Below are 24,410 nucleotides of genomic sequence, written 5' to 3' on the forward strand. Positions count from 1 at the left end.
AATGAAGAAGTGCAGAAGAGTATACAGAGAAAGAGGCTAGCAAAGAAGAAGTGGGATTGTCAAAGAGATGAAGAAAGTAGACAGGAATATAAGGAGATGAGGTGCATGGCAAAGAGAGAGGTGGTGAAGGCTAAGGATAAGGCATATGAAGAGTCGTATAAAAGTTTGGACACTAAGGAGGGAGAAAAGGACCTGTACCGATTGGCTAGACAGAGGGACCGAGCTAGGAAAGATGTGCAGCAGGTAAAGGTGATAAAGGATAATGAGGGAAACATACTCACAAGCGAGGAGAGTGTGTTGAGGAGATGGAAAGAGTACTTTGAGGGGTTGGTGAATGAAGAGAATGAGAGGGAGAGAAGGTTGGATGATGTGCGGATAGTGAATCATGAAGTGCAGTGGATTAGCAAGGAGGAAGTAAGGATAGCTATGAAGAGGATGAAGAACGGAAAGGCTGTTGGTCCAGATGACATACCTGTGGAAGCATGGAGGTGTTTAGGTGAAATGGCAGTGGAGTTTTTAACTAGATTGTTTAATGAAATCTTGGAAAGTGAGAGGATGTCTGAGGAATGGAGAAAAGGTGTTTTGGTACCAATTTTTAAGAATAAGGGTGATGTGCAGAGCTGTAGTAACTACAGAGGGATTAAATTCATCAGTCACAGCATGAAGTTATCAGAAAGAGTAGTGGAAGCTAGGTTAAGAAGGGAGGTGATGATTAGTGATTAGCAGTATGGTTTCATGCCAGGAAAAAGCACTGCAGATGCAATGTTTGCTCTGAGAGTGTTGATGGAGAAGTACAGAGAAGGTCAGAAGGAGTTGCATTGTGTCTTCGTGGATTTAGAGAAAGCATATGACAGGGTGCCTAGAGAGGAGTTGTGGTATTGTATGAGGAAGTCGGGAGTGCCAGAGAAGTATGTACGAGCGGTACAGGATATGTACGAGGGTAGTGTGACAGCGGTGAGGTCTGCGGTGGGAGTGACGGATCCGTTTAAGGTGGAGGTGGGATTACATCAAGGATCAGCTCTGAGCCCTTTCTTATTTGCAATGGTGATGGACAGGTTTTTCAGACAAGATCAGACAGGAGTCACCGTGGACTATGATGTTTGCAGATGACATTGTGATCTATAGTAAGAGTAGGGAACAGGTGGAGAAGACCCTGGAGAGATGGAGATATGCTCTAGAGAGAAGAGGAATGAAGGTCAGCAGGACTAAGACAGAATATATGTGTGTGAATGAGAGGGAGAACAGAGGAATGGTAAGGATGCAGGGAGTAGAGGTGGCGAAGGTGGATGAGTTTAAATACTTGGGATCAACAGTTCAGAGTAATGGTGAGTGTGGGAGAGAGGTGAAGAAGAGAGTACAGGCAGGGTGGAGTGGGTAGAGAAGAGTGTCAGGAGTGATTTGTGACAGACGAATACCAGTAAGAGTGAAAAGAAAGGTCTTCAAGAGGGTAGTGAGACCAGCTATGTTATATGGGTTGGAGACAGTGGCATTGACAAAAAGGCAGGAGTCAGAGCTTGAAGTGGCAGAGTTGAAGATGATAAGATTTGCACTGGGTGTGACCAGGATGGACAGGATTAGGAATAAGTATATTAGAGGGCCAGCCCAGGTTGGAAGGTTTGGAGACCAAGCCAGAGAGGCAAGATTACGTTGGTTTGGACATGTGCTGAGGAGGGATGCAGAGTATATTGGGAAAAAGATGCTAAGGATTAAGCTACCAGGTAACAGGAAAAGAGGAAGGCCTAAGATAAGGTTTATGAATGTGGTGAGAGAGGACATGCAGGTGGTTGGTGTGACAGAGCAAGATGCAGAGGACAGGAAGAAATGGAAACAGTTGATCTGCTATGGCGACCCCTAACGGGAGCAACCGAAAGAAGTACAGTTTCAAAGTTGAACTGTTTCCACTTCTCCTGTAGTACTTAATTGCATTGTGTCTGCTAGTTTTACAGGGCAGTAGTATCATGACTATGTGGTTTCTCTGCATTTGAGCAATAAAACCAGCATTTTTACATTAAGAGGGTTTTCTGACTGCATTCTTATGGCAGAAGTGTGCTGTAGCAAACCTGTCTGAGTTAAAGGCTGCTGGCTGAAAGTTTATTGTGTGTTTTCCTGATTGGTCTATAGGCCTTGCTGTTGTAAAACTTGTTTTTTTCTGACTGTGTATAACCCTAGTGTTTGAGCTAGGTTGCTCTCTGCACAGAGGTAGCTAGCAGTGCCCTCTGTAGACACAAATGCTATCAAGTTAAAATTCCCCTTAGAATAACTAACCTTCCCTAGTCCCCCTGTTGCTCTATGAGCATCTGAGTTGTGCTCAGAGCAGCATAACCTTGTTGGATAGCTGCAGTTCACACTGAATATAGTACCCATTCTTCATCCATGTGCTATCATCCCTCCCAGTTAAATCTCCCCATTCCTCTCTCTGGTTAAACCAATAGTAAACAATCTGAAACTGTGGACAGACACGTTCCTGCTATCACTGTGGCCAACCTGGTGGACTGAGCATCCTGAGGCAATGTTGTCTCATGCATACTGACAACCACTTAATCCTGAAGCATACAAACACAGTATGTGAGAGATGTAGTTACATTATGAAAACTGAGATATGACTCCCAAATTCTGACCAAACAGGTTGTCAGCACAAGCACATCATTTCCTTCACTAAATAAGATATCAACACATAAACCCACATATGTGGAAGTGCTCACAAGTAACTTACCAAAACTTCAGTGGCCTTCTGTACATTGCCCTCAGAAACCACATGCAAACAAAACCAAGATAACACCAACTGCACATAAAAATACACATCACAGGCAAGCCCCTAGGGTGAAACACCACACATTCAAACATCATGGTCATAGGAGATTTCATCATGAGACACAAGGATGCTCCCTCCTCACAAGGTTGGATAAAGAGAGGGTTATAGCCAGTTGCCTGTCTGTGGCCAGGATTTGCCCTCAGGTCACTCAACCACAAGTACCAGTATGACTCAGTAATAGACCGTGTGGGTGTAAATGACCTGAGATGTACCTCCCTGAACTATATGAAGAGGCATGCTGGATATCTCTGAATATGTGTTACAGGCTGGTGAGCCTCACATTGAGTAGCATTCTGGCCTCACCAAGAATGATACCACAATATAAACAGAAAATGATTGACTTCAATAATTGGCTTAGCTATTGGTGTCATTCCAAGGGGATCCAGTATTTGTCAGCCTTGGACAACATGATCGACAGGCCACACTGTTTTGCTAGAGATGGTCTGCGCCTGTTGTTAGGCTTTCAAATACTGGCCAAGGCATTAGCCACCCACATGGTGCCTTTTTAAGCAGTGCCAAACCAATAGACCTACCAACGTAACAAATTCTTCTGATGCCAAGCTGAAGGTACTACTGCTCAGTGCTAGGAGTCTTAACAAGAAACTGCACTCCCTGGAATCTGTCCTCACCCTGGAGAATGCTGATGCTTGTACAGCTGCAGAGATGAAAAAAAATGAATGGAGAAGATGTTTCCATTTATATAAAAAGCAATCACACCTCTAGATTAGTCAGACAGAATGACTCACTTGAGCTACTCCATGTCCAGCTGACCACATGCAAAATCCCCCATGATATCATCTCTAGCTACAAGTCCCCAACCATAAACCATGAAAACTATTCCTCATCCCTAAAATTACTATAATCACTTACCATTCAGCCCAGCACACTACTCATGGGCAGTTTTAACTACCCACCCATAAGCTGGGAAAAATATAAGACTACTAAGATACAGGCTCAGAGATTCCTGGACTTTGTCGATGTAAATGTTCTGGAACAGCCAGTCTGTACTCCCACTAGGAGCTCATATAGCCTTGACATAGTACTCACAAAAATAAGGAGTGTTGCCCCCCCCCCCAGCATAATGCCCTCATTGGTAAGATCGGATCATAAATCAGTCTCCTTTGAAATAAATGTAATGGTAGTACCCCCATTAAACCCTAAAATGCTAAAGAATTTTTCCAACGCAAATTACCAATTGCATGGGTAATTTTAAAGCTCCTTCTACTCCCCAAAACATAGAGGCATATGTAGAAATGTACAGAAATGTCCTGTACAACCACTTAAACAACTGCATAGAAACAGCAGTACCTGACAACTAAACCCAAGTCTACATGCAAAAAAGCCACCCTGCTGGACCACTGGCATAAATAGACTATACAACAGAAGGAAGAAATTCACTTCTAGAAGTAAATGGGAGGGAGCACAACAGAAAAGAAATCCCTCATTAGTCTCAACAGGCAAATTAGGGAACTAGTCAAACATTCAAAAGCTAAATACAAGACTAAAATAGCCTCCCAAGCAAAGGATAACCACAAAACATATTTTGGTTATGTAGAAAATCTTAAGGGAAACACTCAGTAATGTGCTGAGTTGGCTGTAGATGACACTACCTATGCTCAGCAAGAAGAAATAGCAAACCTGCTGGCTGATAAATTCATCTCCAATTTCACCATCTCATAATTCCTGTTAATTCCCCATAAAATACCCCCTTCCATTCCTTTGCCTGTTATTACAAAACAACAGGTCATCACTGTACTCTCTAAAACTAGAAACACTGCATCAATGGGCCCAGACTGAATCCCAGGGTGCCTATTAAACAGCTTGAAACATGACTTAGTGGACCCACTTAGATCTCTATTTAACCACAGTCTCCAGACAGACTTTGTTCCAGCAGAGTGAAGGACAGCAACAGTCATCAGGGACCATCAGCTGACCCAGGAAACTACCAACCCATAAGTCTGTCTAGCCCTATATACAAGGCTATGAACAAAGTAATTGTGGACTTGATTAACAATGATGTAGAAAATCTCAAACACACAGAACACAGAAACACCACTCTAAAAAATAGTAACCTAATAATAGTAGCATTGGTTCATAAGGATGTGGGTCGGCATAGTGTTCACTGGATCATAAACTCGACAGGTCCGGAGTAGTTAAAAACATTTATTTATACCACAATATAAAATAAAGTTGAATAAAATTAAGTACTTTTGTCTCTTAAAATAAAATGAGACTTCATCTGAACAATCTAGGTGATAGTAACACTCTTGAATATATAGGGCACCTAACTGACAATTAATAACCAAATCAGTTTTTTGTTCTTCCCTTAAAGAGATACCACCCCATTAAAACCAAGTATATGAACAGTTCTTTAGTAAAATATATATAATACATATATATATATATATATATATATATATATATATATATATATATATAAAGATATATAATATACACACCATTAAATATGAATAGTCATTCTCTTTTCAACCCAGATTAATAAATAAATAGTTGTCTTGAAATAAAACAAAATATGGTATGTAATAAACAGGCATGTGTATTTTGCATATTTGCAGTCAATCCTTAGAATAAGTAAGCAAGTGAATGAATAAATGAATAAATATAATATAATGTTTACCTAAAATCAAAGTTTTTTAATTTTTAATATATGAATATATATATATATATATATATATAATATATATATATATATATACATATATATATATATATATATATATGTATATATATATTCTGGGTGTATAATCCACTCTGTTAAATAAATAAATATATCAGATATCACTGTCCTTATAACTTAGCAGCTCTTAATTTCAATACAGATTTAATAAAAATGTTAATTTAAACCTGGAGGGGAACTTGCATTCAACTTTAGTTGCCAAAAAAACCCTATACTCCAAGTGGTTTTCCCAATCACATGTTCTTGGATTCATAACTACCTTATCCAGTAGATCAAACCTGAACCCATTAAACCCAGAACAAGTTGTTGAATGTTTATACAAGGCACTATTGGTGTTTTTGGTAGAAATATCATAAGTATGCTCATATATTCTCTTTTTAAGGACTCATTCAGTTTTTTCAATATAAAAGGAGGAACACATGGAGTATTTAGCAAGGTATACCACTCCAACAGTCAAACAATTCCTTTTCCAAAATTTTAAATTAAATTTATTAACAGTAAATTGATCTACCTGCAAAATATATGAGCATTATTTGCAATGTCCACATTTCACCATACTACCCATTAGGGCTTCATTATTCCCTTAATCTTCTCTTGTAAAAATGTTTTTAAGATTTTTTTGAGATATTGCTTACAAATCTTGGATGGTTGTCCAAAATATTGTCCAATTCTTCTCAATAGATCTAACTTCTTAATATAAATTTTTGTATTCCACTATCATGGCTGTTTCAAATTCAGAACTTTCATCCTTATTTGGTATTTCAAAACTTCCCGAACCAACCCGTAAATGGGGGCTGTATTTGATCTCTCTTAATGTTATTACTTCTCCAGTAATACTTTCCACTATGTTCTTAGGATAACCTTTATCATAAAACATAGTTTTTAACTTAGCTACTTCTTCAAGAAATACTTCAGTATCAGAAATTCTAGTTAATCTAATTGCCTGACCCTTCATCATACTTCTCTTTTGTGTTAAAGGGTGTGAACTGGAGAAGTGCAAGTATGTATTGCTAAAGGTGGGCTTCCTGTAAATTGTTGACCTGAAACCCCTTTCTGTTTTCATAACTGCAGTGTCCAAATAATTTACCCTCTCTTTACAGCAGTTGAAGGTGAAACGTAAAAAATTACTAGTACTGTGCAAAAATTCACAGAACTTCTTTGCAAAAAAATCTATGAACTTATTTACTAAATCTTCAGAGCCACTCCATAAAATAAACGTATCATCTAAAAAATGCAAATACTTAAAAAAATCACTTTTAAACACATGCATTTTTTCCCATGCATAAAGAACCAGATTTGCATACTTTGGGATGCACTCTATATCCATACCAACTCCTGAAATTTGTTTGAAGAACTCCCCTTCAAAAAAGATGTAATTGTTTTCTAAAACCAATAATACACACTCCTATCAGTTTAACCTCATTTGTATCTTAAAATTACAATATTACAAACTGCCATGAAAATATTCCTTCCTTATATCAATTGGTATACAAGAACACAAATCAATAATATCGACAGTTAGAAGTCCACCTCCTACATCCCATGTATCTTGTTTGATCCATCCCCCAAAGTCCCAGGAGTCTTTTAATAGATGACTTCCTTTGAAAAAAATTGGTTTTAAAAAATTGTCAGTCATTACTCCTATAGGATGAGTTTTGGACCTACATGCTGCTACAATGGGCCTAAAAGGTATCTCCAAAATATCCTTATGTACTTTTGGTAACCCAAATATAGATGGAATAATAGGACTGGGCCTCTTTAAAAATTCATATAACTCCGGAGTAATTCCTCCCTGTAGTTTTAAATCATTCAGTTGGATATCTACCTTTCTGTATGCTATGTTAATTTGGTTCCTTGAAACAGATTCTTACGTTTTATTATTTAGTAATAAATTCATTATTACCCGAGAATAACTAATAGAATCAAATATTACCATAACCCTCCCTTGTCAGGTTTAATTAAGCGTATGGTCTTAGCTTGGGAAATTGGTTTTAACACTTGCCTTTCATTTTTAGTCAGATTATAATTAAAAAAAAAGTTTTTATCTTTTCCAACTTGTTCAAATCCTCTGTAAAAACATCCTCAAAAACCTGGATTGTAGGATGAGGACTAGGATTTAAAAGACTTATTTTGTACCAACCCCCTGGTATTCAACTTTATTTTATGTTGTGATGTAAATAAATGCTTTTCAACTACTCTTAATCAGTCAAGTTTATGATCCAATGAAAGCTAATGTGCAGCCCCATATCTCTGTGACATAGAAAATCTCCAGACTCTAGACCAAACCCAGTTTGGCTTTGTCAAGGGCAGTTCCTGCCTGCTCAAAATCTGGTGGGTTTATTTGAGATGGTCACCATGGGCATGGATGAGTATAAGACAGTACATACTGCCCACCTTGACCTGGCCAAGACATTTCACAAAATTTCCCACTCAGGTATTATAGATAAACTCATAAAATTGAGCATAAACCTCTATGTCACAAAATGGATAGCTAAATGACTCACAGATAGGACACATGTTGCTAGAGTGAAGGAATCCACATCCAGCAAGAGGACAGTCACTAATGGACTACCGCAGGCCTCAGTGCTAGGACCCCTCCTGTTTGGAATATACCTCTCAGATGTCAAGGTAAATTTAGATGGCCTTTGGCTAACCAAGTTTGCTGATGACTGCAAGCTGGGTGCAATCATTGACTCCCCAAATGATGTTAATATCCTACATAAAGGTCTGATGCAGACTAATGATAGGTGCCAGAGACATGGTCTCAAGCTAATTGTAAATAACTGCATAATAATACCTTTGGGAAATCAAATACCCCTGCAAATTACAACACTGATATCACCCCCCCAAGACTGGACCCAGTGGTGAGAGATCTGCACTTTGACCATCATGTGCCCACGGTAGTGAGGAAATCCTTTTATGTGGCTCAGCTTATAAGTAAAGGCATGGCATCCAGATCTAAGGATGTCATAGTGCCACTGCACGTTCCCCTCATCAGACAAATAATTGGGTACAAAGCACCCTTTGGCATGTACCTCACCAAGCACCTGCAACAGTTGGAGCATCCTCAGAAGGTTTCTCACCAAAAAACACATGATATAACTAACATGTCATATGTTGCCCAATTAAAAGCCCTATCACTGCATTCAGTTTCGTACCGATTATTGAGGGATGATCTGTGTGTGACCTACAAGGCAGTTTCTGACCCAGCCCTGATGGAAATGTTGCATATTCGAAAACTAACTGCATGAGTGTTACTCACTCCAAAGATCTAAACCTAATCTCTGACATGAATAGATCATGCTGGAGAGATGGATATGTGTCTCACAGATTGCCCCATCTCTGCAATAGGCTTCCTATTCATGTAAAGCAGAGCCCTTCCCTGACCATCTTCAAGTGCAATCTGGACCGATGGATGGAAAATCACATATTCACTCCTGGGGTGGTTCTCATGTCCCTTTTGGAGAAAGAGGCAGTCTATACAAATAGTCAAAACCCTACTTGCTCACCTTTTTTATCTTTCCCCTAGGGATAGAAAATTGGGTAATATCTGTGTAAAACTGGCTAGGCTTGTATGGGCTCTTGCACTGTTAGCCTAGTAATCTACTGTGAACCTATAAACCTATGACCACCAGGACTTTCATAAGCCTAGCCACTCAACCAAACAGCTGCATCCCCTGGTAACATGTGTGACATCCAGCCAATGCCCACTGGACTGCCAACAATTAAATGATGTCCCTTACTATCCTGGGTCAGTAACTAAGGAGCTTCATTTATCACTACAGACTCCAATATGAGACTGTAACTTAAAAATAAGTAATATTTCACAATTTTCCCCTAGAGCACAAAAGGGACATACTCTATTTTCCTGGGACTGGATTATATATCTCTGTCCACCCAAATGTATTTTGTTATTACACACTTCAGAGCAGTGTCCCAATTTAAGACCTCTGATACACTCACACTCAAAAAAGTTAATTTAAATCTCACACATCCAAACAATTCTGGGAAAGCCTGCCACAGATTTCCAGCTGTGTTTCTTTCCCAAAAATAATACAATAATGCTGCCACCAATCAGAAGGTCTCCATGCCCTTCTAAAGAGGTGTCCAACTATAAAAATTAATTATCAAAATAAATGATAGCTATGACAAGAACAGCCAGGCCTTCGAGGTGACCTGGGGAGTATCAAACAGGTAGAAGCACTCTCTAATCCCTAAAGAAAGATACTGGTTTCCCGCCACAATGTAAAGTAATGACAAACATCTAATTATAAGTAAAAATGATTACAAGATTGAAAATAAATAACTCTCAATAAACATTAGAATTCAATTCGCCAGAAATGTCAAATCAAACCTCATGTCAGAAGCCCATTATTATTATAGAAAAACTCTATCTTAATAACTAAAGTTTCCTGATCTAACTAAATAAATATTGTCTCTGATCTACTCTAAGATGTAGCTGCAAGGCCAAGGCAAACGTACAGTTTCTTTGGTGAGTTCTCTTTTCTTAGTGTCTACTGACTGCTCAGTACTTGACAAACTGCTTTTCACTGTCTGATTTCAAAATTATAACAGTCAGCTGTTTAAATAATCTCTTAGCAACTAGGAACATTCCAATGACATCACTCACTGCTCAGCTGGTTCTACACAGCTTGTACTCTGGAATGTCCCTCTCAAACATGTGCAGTTAGAACTGTATCAAAGTAGTGACAGATTTCTTTAAACATTATGTTCAAACAGGAAAGCACTCAACATTTCAAAACGTATTTACATTTTCACAATTAGGCATGCTGGCATACAAGTTAATCTAAGAATATGCACAAATTTCCTGCCAGACATGCTAACACAGATGACAGTGTTTTCAGTTACTTCACATTTCTCCCCCCTTATGACTCAAGCATGGTTTTCAAGTGACCCTTGAAAACTGACGCTTGAAAAAATGGGTCTAGCTGGGAATATTAACCCACTCCTCTCCTGGACAATCTATCCACATTGGCATTATTAACCCCACTGCAATGTTGTATGGTCATATCATATGCTTGCAATCCTAGACTCCACCTCATACCATCTTTCTTTGGCACTATCACTACTGGGGAAGCCCAAGGACAGTTAAAATCTTGAATTATCCCCAGTTCTAGTATTTCCCTTATTTCTTCTTTCAGAGTCTGCTTCACTCTCTCAGGTACATGATAAGGAACCTGCATAATAGGTTTTTGGAGTCCTGTGTCCACATGGTGCTCCACCAAGTCAGTACACTCAGGTTTCCTTGTGAACATATCCCCAAATTCCTGCAATACCATTTTTATCTCCCGGACTTGATTAGGAGTTAACTGCAGAGATATAGCGATCTCTTCCACAGAGGTATCACCCAAAAGATTGGTTACCATATCCCTTTCAGACTCTCCCTACCATCCACTACAAATGCTCAATACTAGGGCCTCCCTGCCTTGATAAGTTTCATCATATTCACATGGTTCATTTTGTGCCCTTGTTTCCTACCTACCAAATTTACCATGTAGTTCACATCATTGATTTTCCTCACCACCTCAAAGGGTCCCTCTCAAGGTGCTTGTAACTTGTTATGTCTAACAGGGAATAAGTACCATCACCTTCTGTCCCTCAGTATGCTCTCAGGCTCAAGCATTCCTATCATACCACACCTTCTTTTGTTGTTGAGCCACTGCTAGGTTCTCTTAAACTAAACCCATGAGCTCCTTAAGTCTTGTCCGAAAGTTGAGAATATAAGCCACAACAGATCCTTTGTGAGATTCACTCTCACCTTCCCACTTGTCTCATATTAAATCTAAAGACTCCCTCACCCTATGCCAGTATAACAACTCAAAGGGTGAAAACTGTAGATTCCTGCAGTACTTCCCTGACACAAATAACAGATAGGGCAAATACTTGTCCCACTGCCTTTTGAACTGGTCTGCAAATGCCTATCACATAGCCTTCAATGCAGACTTTAACCTCTCCACGAGACCATTAGTCTGGGGATGGTAGGGGGTGGTTTTTAGATGTTTCACCCCATAATGCTTCCACAGAAAAGTCAGCAGGTCTGACATGAAGTTGGCAGCTCAGTCAGTCAGTATTTCCTGTGGAAAACCTACACTGCTGAAGATTTCGATCAAGGCATTTGCCAACTTCTCTTCCTCAATAGATGACAGAGGCACCACCTCAGGATATCTGGTACCATAGTCTACTACCAACAAGATGTATTTCTTTCCTGGGATGACATGATCGACAAACCATGATGCTTTGCCAGAGATGGCCTGCACCTGTCGCCCTTGGGATTCTGAATACTGGCTAAGGCTCTTGTCACCCCTATAGTGCCTTTTTTAGGCATGATTCAAATGACAAATTCACCACCATAACAGGTACAAGCAAGCAAAATCTGAGGGTAATGCTACTAAATGCTAGAAGTCTAAACCTCAAAATGCACTCACTCGAGGCACTCCTTAAAATGGAAAACATCGACATTTGTGTAGTGACAGAGACCTGGTTCAAGGCTCCAGAGAGCACCCCTGCATTACCAGGCTATAATTCATATCACACCTATCAGCCATCTAACCAGGACTGAAGCACTAAAGGCAGAGGCATGTCCATATTCATTAAGGATATCCACACCTCCAGGATAGTTGCTCAGCATAATGCATCTGAGATTATCCAAGTGCAACTAACTCCGGGCAAGACCGCAATGCAAATTGTAGCTTGCTACAGATCCCCCACCATGCCCCAGGATTCCCACTCCTCATTTCTTGATACACTGGAAAATATTAGGGTACAACCTAACACCCTAATAATGGGCGATTTCAACTACCCCACCATTAACTGTGAAAACTACACATGTACCAACGTTTTCTGGAATTCATAAATTCCAATGCCTTGGATCAACTTATCTGCACCCCCACCAGGGGCAGCAATATCCTAGACCTGGTCATTACCAACATGGGCAACCAGTGATCCACATCAGAGGTCAATTCCGTGTTGGTCAGATCCGACCATAAGCAAATCACCCTAGACATCCACATCCCACCCCCACCCCCCATTAGGGAAACCACCATAAAAAAATTTCTCCAAAACCAACTTCACGCTTCTTAAGACAGAAGTGACAAACTTCACGACACCCATGCTGACGGACAATAGAGGTACAACTGCTGAATCCTATATAATTGCACTTTATAAGCACTTACACGAGTGCATGGATCATGCAATCTCTAACAGAACCAAGATGTTATCCTCCAAAAAAGGAAGCCAATCTGGTGGTACCCTACTATAAACAAATAAAGAAACTGTTGCAAAAAAGAGTAAAATCCCATGACTGGAGGAACTCCGTGGTCAGCCTCAGTAAGAAGCTGAGATCCTTCATAAAATCCTCCAAATCTAGTTACGAAAATAAAATCGCCACTGATTCTAAAGATAACCACAAAGCATTCCTTAGCTATGCCAAGAATCTCAATGGCAACACTCAGATCTGCTCTGAGTTACAGCACAATGGCACTAAATATACAGAACCAACTGATATTGCCAACATCCTAGCAGATAGGTTCAGTGCTAACTTTACCCCTCTCTCATCCCCTAAAGGGCCCATCTCTATACCAGAAGAATGCAAAGTTCCTGCAATCATGGCTGCACAGGTAAAAAACACACTCTCTAAAGCCAAGAACACAGCATCCATGGGACCTGACAACATCCCAGGCTGCGTTCTACATGAACTACAGAATGAACTGGCACCCACCTAAGTACCATGTTCAATCATAGCCTCACCTCAGGCTTTGTGCCCACTGAATGGTGCACAGCAACAGTTATCCCACTCCACAAAGGGGGAGCCACCACAGACCCTGGGAACTACCACCCCATTAGCCTGACGAGTCTAGTCTGCAAGGCTATTGAGCGTATCATCATGGAACTTATAAACAATGACATTGGTAATCTCCAAACTCTGGACCCTACCCAGTTCGGGTTTGTAAAAGGCAGATTATGTCTCCTAAACCTGAAAGACTTCTTTGAAGTGGTCACTAAAGCCGTAGATGAGGGTAAGGTGGTTCACACAGCCTATCTAGATCTCGCCAAGGCTTTCAACACCATCCCCCACTCTGGAATTATAGACAAACTCACTAAACTAGGTATAAATCCCTATGTCACAAGATGGGTTGCCAACTGGCTCACTGACAGAACCTACACTGTGAAAGTAGCAGACTCTAAATCCAACTTCAGACCAGTGACAAGTGGAGTACCACAGGGTTCAGTCCTAGGCCTCTCCTGTGTGGTATCTACTTCTCTGAAGTACAGGCTAACACAGAAGGTCATTGGCTAACAAAGTTCGCAGATGACGGCAAACTAGGAGCCATAATCAAAACTCCTAATGATGTGGACATCCTACAAAAGGGCCTCACTGAGACAGATGCCTGGTGTCAAAGCCATGGCCTCAAGCTCAATGCCAAAAAGTGCATTGTCATCCCTTTTGGTAAAAACTCTGTACCCATGAACTACCACATAGGCAGTAGTCTACTTAACACCAAAAGTGTGATAAGAGACCTTGGGACACAGGTGGACAGTAGTCTCTCCTTTGATAATCACATCGCCACAGTAGTCAGGAAATCCTTCTACGTGGCACACCTCATCACAAAAGCTTTCTCATCCAGGAAAAAAGAGGTCGTTGTTCCCCTCTACTCATCACTCATTAGACCCATTATAGAGTACAATGCCCCTTTTGGTATGTACCTCACAAGACATCTACAACTGGAAAGGCCACAGAAATACCTCACAAAGAGGATTACCAGCCTCAAACAGATGCCCTACGCAGACCGTCTCAAAAAACTCCAGCTTTACTCTGTCACATATCGCCTACTCAGAGGCGATCTCTGCCTGACATACAAAGCTATGTTAAACCTAGAGCTGTTGGACATGCTCCATGTAAATAAATCCCAATCCCTCTGAGCTACACAATCTAGGGACCTAAACCTTGTCACCACAATAAACAGAACATGCTGGAGGGATAGATTCCTGTCCCTTCCCATACTCTGGAACAAACTACCTATCTATATCACACAAAGCTCCTCATTAGCACTCTTCAAGAAAAATCTTGATGATGGGATGGGAGATAGGAAATTCACCCTGGGGATCATTTCTGTGGCTCTGCTTGACAGGGGCACAGGAAAATAATTTTCTTGGGTGGCAAAAGCCAGGGTACCATTTGGCTAGGCTTATATAGGCCCTAGGGCCAATAGCCTAGTACCTACCTATGAACCTATGGAGTACTTAGGGGTCCCACAATATCTAAGGCTACTCTCTGAAATGGCTCTTTGATAACAGGCAAAGGCATTAACGGAGCCTTAGCCTTATCCCCTACTTTACCAACTTTTTGGCACTGTTCGCAAGTCCTACAATATCCTACCAAATCCCGCAATCTCAGGTCAATAATAACATTGCATAATATGTCACTTAGCACGTCTTATGCCCATATGACCTGAGAAAGGAATGTCATATGCTGTGCCTAAGAGTGGTGAATGGTATGCTCTAGGCTCTACTAACTGCTGTATCACTTCACCTTCTAACTTACCTCCAGGAGTCCATTCTCTATACAACAAACCTTTGTTCTGGTATACAGACTCCCCTCTTCCTTGAGTCTCAGGTGCCTCCTTAGCCATCTCCCTCAACCTTTGCAATGTAGGATCCATAAGTTGAGCCTGTCTCAACTCTACCTTCGTGACCTTCCCCAGCTCCCCTTCCTCAGGAAGCCTAGTCACTTCCAACAGCTGTGCCTCGCTGTCATTCTGGGTACCACCACTCATCTCCATCCCTGCAGTCACCGTGTCCAAGGGAACATCAGTACCTGTACCCACCAGCAGCTGTGACTCAAATTCAGACTTACTGCTATCAGATAGCACATTTTCTGGAACAGCCACCACATCAGTCTCAGCTTTAGGTATGAGATCTTTCTGAGTCTCTCTCAGACTACTGGACCTACATGCCTTTCTCCAAGCCTGACTGCGTGTCACTGCATGTACATAAGGTACTGCATCATCAAAGTAATTCCCTATCAGGACATCTGCAGGAATATCCTTGAACACACCTACTTGCTAGCTTCCTCTTCTACCCTCCCAGTCAAGATGAATCCTAGCCAAAGGTATTTGGAAGGGGTTCCCTCCCAATGCTCTAACTGGAGTGCACTGCCCAAGCAAGTACTTTTCTTCTCTAACCACTGCAGGCCTCATAACAGTTATATCAGAAGCTATGTCCCTCTTAGCAGTTACCTGTTTACCATCTACTAAGATTGGATATAAATTTTGGTGATAATTTTTCACCCCAGTTGTTTCTAAACAACTTACTACTGGCAGTCTGTAATCATCACTTGCTGGCTGCCTCACCTTTTGTTTCTTGCCTTGCCTTGGTGGACACTTGACTATGTGTCCCCTCTGGTTACACTTGAAACATCTAATCCCTAACTGCACTTGGATTAGTAGTTTCCCCCGTTACTGGAGTGGCTTAGACTGCCCCCATGGGTTCCCTTATGTCCATGTACAGCACTGGATCTCCCTGTCCTATGAAGTGGTGTTCTTCTTGCCAAGTAGAGATCCCCTTTTACCCCCAACTCCTCTGCGGAGTTACACTCATGGTCTGCTAACCAGATCCTCATCTCATCAGTCAAAGTACTGAGGGCTTGTTCCCTCACCAAAAGGTCTTCCATTCCCTCAAAAGTGGTGACCTGACACCCACTCACCCACCTATGAAATTAAGTACTTAAGTCATCAATATATTCACGTACACTTTCATCTGCCTTGTATTCTGTGTTCACAAATTTTCAGGTGTAAGTTTGAAACAGTCAACCAAGAAAACATTTCACTTTCTCATAATTCAAACAATCTACATCATTTAACTTTGCTACTGTCTGAACATCTTTACCATGGTGTAAGGGAGTCAGGAGCAGAACCCAGAGCTCACGGTCAACATCATATTGTTTACATACCCTCTCAAAAATATGAATACGTCACCCCCATTCCTGTACTGAGGAAAAATGTACTGACCTTTTCAGCTTCTGGGGTCCGGTTATTCCCTTCCCCATAACCTCCATGACCCTCTTGAAGGGTAAAAAGCTCCATTTCATGCTGGTACTGTCTCTCATTTTCCTTGGCTTCTAAATATCTGACCTCCAGTTCATGCTGACGTTGTCTCTCTTCAGCCTCTAGATATCGCATTCTCTCCCTTTCTTTAACTTCCAGGAGTTGGGCTTCCAGGCGCAGTCTCTCCAACTCCACACGGAGTCTCATGTCCTCTGAAAAAAATGTGGGCTGCCCCATCTCAGCAGGCTGCACATCACCAACACCTAACTGGATATCCTCCAAACGGCTGGTCTGAGTGTCGGCTGCAACCAAGGCTGAAATCATTGCTTCCTTGCTCAGGTTTGCATGCACCAATCCTCTGGCTTTACACTCCTTAGCCAACTGGATCTTTGTCAGCTTGCTCAAAACTTCTGCTGACATCCTTGCCTGCTATCCCTGACTATCTAACTAAAAAATAAATAAAACTGTGTTGGATTGAAATGCTTAATGTTTACCTTGTCGCTGTCAAGAGTGCACACCTTAATGACAACTACCCACAGGCTACTGGAATCCAATTAAAAATATCACACTGCTGGCACCAATTAATGCGATGTCTGGCTATATCCCACCAGACTGCCACCAATTAATGTGATATCCATCCAATGCCTACCGGACTGCCAACAATTAAATGACATCCCCTTACTATCCTGGGTCAGTAACTAAGGAGCTTCAATCCTCACCACTGACTCTGAGACTGTCACTTAAACTGAAGTAATATTTCACAATTTTCCCCTAAGAGCACAAAAGGGACACGCTCTATTTTCCTGAGACTGGACTACAGTGGATATAAAAAGTTTACACACCCCTGTTAAAATGCCAGGTTTTTGTGATATAAAAAAATGAGACCACGATAAATCATTTCAAAACTTTTCCCACCTTTAATGTGACCTATAACCTGTACAATTCAATTGAAAAAAAAAAACAAATCTGTTAGGGGAAAAATATAAAAAAAAAAAAAACGTACAATATGCTGGTTGCATAAGTGTGCACACCCTTAAACTAATACTTTGCTGTGTGTGCACACCTTAAACTAATACCTTTAGGCCATCTGATATGACTAGCCTATATGTCATTAATGTCGTCGCTTTAACTACCACAAAACTGTGTTCTTGCTTCTCAGATTACTTTGCACTGTTTGCACTGAATTTAACCTGTCACATGTTACATCATTGAGCCAGTTTTGATAAGTCTTTTGTTGTTCACTCTGCATACCTCTTTTGTTGTTAACAACTGCAGCATCAGTTAAAAGCAAACATCATCTTCCAGGCCCCCTTATGCAAAGACACATCTAAAGAGAGACAGACAGCTTTTGAAAGCTGCAGACTAAAGAGCAGCATTGGTACAAAATCTGACAAAAGTGCCTACATATGAATAGGGGGGGGGGGGTTCCCACAGTTCTATTCTTCACTGCTTCAAATGCTGATATCACCACTCATGAAGGTTTGAACCTTTTTTGAGTGTTAGAGATTACTTTTAAGATCTTCATTTCTTGAAGGATATCACCAGATTTGTGGGAAGTGGAACATTTTTGTTCTTTCTCCACTTCCATGCTCCTTAGAATCCTAGGTTTATATACATTCTTCTAACCTTAATAAGCAATCAGTAAAAAGTGATCACAGGGAGGACTGACAGATTTACTACTAGTATTTCAGGTAACTTGCTTTCCTAAGCTGACCTTCATTGTCTCCAAGTTTTTTTTCTACAAAACAGATGCTTCTAATGTTTTACATGAACCAACCTAAGTAGTACTTAGAAACAGACTGTTGTTGTTGTTGTTGTGTCTTTCGGCTTTTCTCGGTTAGGGGTCACCACAGAGGAACTCCGGTCCGCTAATGATTGGTAGTTGAATTTTACGTGCCGAGTTACCAGCCCTGACGCGCAACCTTCAACGAAGGTACGCCCATTCACGCATGTCTCCACGCAGAAGACGCTCTAGCTAAGAATCGAACCGGACAGCGTCTTACTGTGAGGTGACAACGCTACCGCAGCACCACCACCGCGGTTCTACTTAGAAACAGACTGTGCATGTGCAAAAACCTTTGGTAATAACTGCTTACACAATGACATTTATGAGACAATTTTCGTGGCAGCAACAGTCATCATCATCATCTTCTTTCGGCTTTTCCTATTAGGGGTCGCCAGAGCGGATCACCTGTTTCCATTTCTTCCTGTCATCTGCATCTTGCTCTGTCACACCAACCACCTGCAGGTCCTCTCTCACCACATCCATAAACCTTATCTTAGGCCTTCCTCTTTTCCTGTTACCTGGTAACTTCATCCTTAGCATCTTTTTCCCAATATACTCCGCATCCCTTCTCAGCACATGTCCAAACCAACGTAATCTTGCCTCTCTGGCGTTGTCTCCAAACCTTCCAACCTAGATGACCCTCTAATATACTTATTCCTAATCCTGTCCACCCTTGTCACACACAGTGCAAATCTTAACATCTTTAACTCTGCCACATCCAGCTCAAACTTCTGCCTTTTTGTCAATGCCACTGTCTCCAACCCATATAACATAGCTGGTCTCACTACCCTCTTGTAGACCTTCCCTTTCACTCTTACAGGTACTCGTCTGTCACAAATCACTCCTGACACTCTTCTCCACCCACTCCATCCTGCCTGTACTCTCTTCTTCACCTCTCTTCCACACTCACCATTACTCTGAACTATTGACCCCAAGTATTTAAACTCATCCACCTTCGCCATCTCTACTCCCTGCATCCTCACCATTCCTCTATCCTCCCTCTCATTCACACACATATATTCTGTCTTAGTCCTGCTGACCTTCATTCCTCTTCTCTCGAGCATATCTCCATCTCTCCAGGGTCTCCTCCACCTGTTCCCTACTCTCACTACAGATCACAATGTCATCTGCAAACATCGTAGTCCACGGGGACTCCTGTCTGATCTCGTCTGTCAACCTGTCCATCACCATTACAAATAAGAAAGGGCTCAGAGCTGATCCTTGATGTAACCCCACCTCCACCTTAAACGCATCCGTCACTCCCACCGCAGACCTCACCACTGTCACACTACCCTCGTACATATCCTGTACCACTCTTACATACTTCTCTGACACTCCTGACTTCCTCATACAATACCACAACTCCTCTCTTGGCACCCTGTCATATGCTTTTTCCAAGACTACAAAAACACAATGCAACTCCTTCTGACATTCTCTGTACTTCTCCAGCAACACTCTCAGAGCAAACATCGCATCTGTAGTGCTCTTTCCCGGCATGAAACCATACTGCTGTTCACTAATCATCACCTCCCTTCTTAACCTAGCTTCCACTACTCTTTCCCATAACTTCATGCTGTGACTGATCAATTTAATCCCTCTGTAGTTACTACAGCTCTGCACATCACCCTTATTCTTAAAAATTGGTACCAAAACAATTTTTCTTCATTCCTCAGGCATCCTCTCACTTTCCAAGATTTCATTAAACAATCTGGTTAAAAACTCCACTGCCATTTCACCTAAACACCTCCATGCTTCCACAGGTATGTCATCTGGACCAACAGCCTTTCCATTCTTCATCCTCTTCATAGCTATCCTTACTTCCTCCTTGCTAATCCACTGCACTTCATGATTCACTATCCCTACATCATCCAACCTTCTCTCCCGCTCATTCTCTTCATTCATCAACCCCTCAACGTACTCTTTCCATCTCCTCAACACACTCTCCTCACTTGTGAGTATGTTTCTTTCATTATCCTTTATCACCTTTACCTGCTGCACATCTTTCCTAGCCCAGTCCCTCTGTCTAACCAATCAGTACAGGTCCTTTTCTCCCTCCTTAGTGTCCAACGTTTCATACAACTTTTCATATGCCTTATCCTTAGCCTTCGCCACCTCTCTCTTTTCCATGCACCTCATCTCCTTATACTCCTGTCTACTTTCTTCATCTCTCTGACAGTTCCACTTCTTCTTTGCCAACCTCTTTGTCTGTATACTCTTCTGTACTTCCTCATTCCACCACCATGTCTCCTTGTCGTCCTTCTTCTGTCCCAATGTGATACCAAGCACCTTTCTAGCTGTCTCCCTTACTAGCTCTGCTGTAGTTACCCAGCTATCTGGTAACTCTTCACTGCCACCCAGTGCCTGCCTTAACTCATCCCTGAACTCCACCTGACAATTACCCTTTTTCAATTTCCACCATTTGATCCTTGGTGCTGCCCTCACACTCCTCCTCCTCTTCTTGATCACTGACATCATCCTACAAATCACCATCCTATGCTGCCTAACTACACTTTCTCCAGCCACCACTTTACAGTCTCCAATCTCCTTCAAACTGACCCTCCTACATAAGATATAATCCACCTGTGTGCATCTTCCTCCACTCTTGTATGTCACCCTATGCTCCTCCCTCTTGTTAAAATACGTATTCACCACATCTTTTCGCAAAATCCACTACCATCTGAACTTCTGAATTCCTTTGTTTAACACCATACCTACCCATCACTTCCTCATCCCCACTGTTCCCTTCACCAACATGCCCATTTAAATCTGTTCCAATCACCACTCTCTCACCCTTGGGTACAGTCATCACCACTTCATCCAATTCACTCCAAAATTTTTCTTTCTCATCCATTGCACACCCAACTTGTGGAGCATATGCACTAACAACATTAATCATTACACCATCAATTTCCAGCTTCATAAACATCACTCTATCCGACACCCTTTTCACCTCCAAAACACTCTTCGCATACTGTTCCTTCAAAATAACTCCTACGCCATTTCTCCTCCCATCCACACCATGATAAAACAATTTGAACTCACCTCCGATACACCTAGCCTTACTCCCCTTCCATCTGGTCTCTTGCACACACAATATACCAACCTTCCTTCTGTCCATCATATCAGCTAGCTATCTCCCTATACCAGTCATACTGCCAACATTCAAAGTTCCAACCCTCACTACCACAGTCCTAACCTTTCTCCTCTCTTCCTGCCTTCGTGGCAGCAACAGTAATCCTTTAACAAGCAACAATAAGATGTTACATTTTCTAAAACCAAAATATGTATAAAATATAAGCTTATGAACAAACTTTTTTAAGTACTTGTTAAACTCAAGGTAGAAAACAACACTGGAAGCACACTACTCACAATGTGAAACAGAAGCAACTTACTGGTTTCAAAACAGCAATAGCTGGAAACGGTACAATGCAGAAGTTTTTATATGCATTGACACAAGACACTGCCCCCAACATGAGATAAACATTGATTCTGCTAAAAACAAGAAGTTAAAGTAAAGGCATTCAAATGATAGCAAGATCATATCCTCTAAACTGCTATGTTCTACTAGTTCAGATTGGTGCATATTAGGGACTCCCCACACTGTGTCAAGTGGTGGAATCAGGAAAGGCAATTTTTATGAAGTGAGTGAACCAGTGATTTCTTGGCCAAAAAGGCCTATGTGAATAATGTGTGGCTTCTCCTCTTCCTCCTTGATGTTATGGATTACCTTGGGAACAAGAGAATTGGAGGGAAGAATAAAGAAACAGTCCTTCCCATTTCAGGGAGAATGTGCCCACTGTCTAAGCCAGTTTGTGAATCTAGAACAGCATTTTTGAAGGTGTATGATGGTTAGAGAAGCAAAAAGGTCTGTCTTTGGGGAAATCCATCTATTTGATAAATCTAGGAACATCTCCCTGTGCAGCATACATTTGTGTGGATCCACAGAGATACTGCTTTACTGACCTCCCATGCAGTTCTTTGTTGATATATCAGTAGCTGTCCTGGGCGTGTCTGACTGCATGGTCTGATCTCAAGCCTGCATGGCTAGCATGCAAAAAAAAAAAAATAAATAAGAATACGTGCCCCCATGTATTATGTTCTACATCACTTTGGTGGTGGTGGTGGTCTGTAATGTTGCTTGGGGTCCTGGGGATACAGACAGCCTTGAAAGCCTAAAAAGGATGGGTAATTGCCATTATCTCCTCTGGGTGCCCTGCACTTTGAGGTTCAAGTTGTCCTTTCCCTGGTCTAGGTCTGATGCTTTTCTGTTCAGGGTTTAATTGGGCATGGGTTATCCGAATGGCAAACCTTTGTTTCTTTTTAGTTACTGTACCCATTACATTAGGCAGCACGCGGCTGATAACGTCCAGTGGTTGGCTCTGCTGGTCTCATGTGCTCCTAAGAAACTAGTGTATTTATCTCATATGTAATTTTGCCATGGGACCCATCAATATGGTGGATGCCATATGACCTAGGGTGGTCAAAAACTGATGATTACTCTGGGTTTCCCCTCCCACAGTCTAAAAATGGTAGCCAGTGACTCTATATCCTCTTATGGAGGTAAGCCCTGTTGAGGTTTCTATGCAAAAGTGCCCCCAGAAGACTAACTTCTGGCTTGGACGCAAGACTGATTTTTGTGCTTAGGCAGTGCATGGTGCAACTCATAGCCATCTACATTTCTTCCTGGGACTGGCATTGAATAAGGCATTATCAAAGTATGGGTGATATGGATGCCCATGGTCTTGTAGTCAGTTATCAATGGGGTAAGATATTTTGTGAAAACTCTAGATGCAGTAACTAAATGGAAAAAAAAAAGAAAGAAAGAAAGAAACCAAGGAAAAGGAAGTAAACTAATAATGCAGACCTAAAAAAACCTTCATTACTGCCTGGATCCTCTGTAACTGCGAATATAGAGGTAGGCATTTTTGGGGTCCAGATAAACAAGTGGTGCCTGATAGTGTAAGAAAAGAAGCTGTGTTTGTAGTGTGGTCATCTTGAATTTTGGCACTCTTAGAAATGTTAGTTCTGAAATACCCAAGATGTGCCTCCATGGGCCAGCCTTTACTGAGATGAGGAATAACTTTTCAGTAAAACTCTTTATTCTCCTTTCTGGGCCTCTCCTGTACTTGGGGTAAGCACTTCTGCTGTAATAGGACATGGCATTTTTTTTCTTTTTAACGGCTGACCCCTTTTTGATGCCTGTCTATGAACTGAAGCTTGTATTCCTCATAAACAATCTGAGGAAAGCAATTCTTTGAGATTATGCTTAGCCGCTACTGGTAGTAGGAGATCAACTGATCTATGTCTTGGAAAATGAATAAGGCATCCTGGAAGGGGGTTAGGGGACAGGAAAGGAGGAGGCTGGTGAAGTCATCACTGCTCTTTGCTGGGGGTCCTGTTTTCCTCTGTTTTCATGCTGTCATATTTTGTTTTGTCAGGCATTTCTACCTTTGAAATGCTTTCCTTTACGTTACCTCTGGTAATAGGGCCATTGTTTAAAACAATGATTCTTGTTGTATATGGGAATACGAGTGTGGAACATATGCTTTTCATTGATTCCATGGTCTTCCTTCTATCCTTCATCTTTCTAAACATATTATATGTCTGGGTGAGTAAAGCAAATCCTTATCCAAAGAGATGTGTTTAAGAGCTGCACCTTTGTATCATCATACAAGGACTGAGTCCTCAGCCAAGAATATCTGCTTATATCTAACCCCAGTATGGCAGCATGGATGCTGCATCAATAGCATAATACCCTCATTTAAGAGCAGGCTTCTCTAATTTTAAGTTTGCATTCACTTTCTGTCCTTTTCTTTTTGAGGGGGAATCCCATACCACCAGCTTGCTGCAGCTTCATAAACATGGCACCACAGACTGCAATACCTGATCTGCAGGCTCTCTAGACAAGTACTTTGTACTTGAGTGCCCACTGAAAGAGCAAAGAACACATTTTTCAAACAATCTGACGCTAAAAATCAAACTCATGCAGTAGGGAATTACTCCCTTACTATGGACGTTGTCACACAATATCGTTCCAGGTTCAGTAAGCAG

This window comes from Protopterus annectens, chromosome 1.part2, assembly GCF_019279795.1.
Source record: "Protopterus annectens isolate FY-2018-M chromosome 1.part2, PAN1.0, whole genome shotgun sequence".
NCBI lineage: Eukaryota > Metazoa > Chordata > Ceratodontiformes > Protopteridae > Protopterus > Protopterus annectens.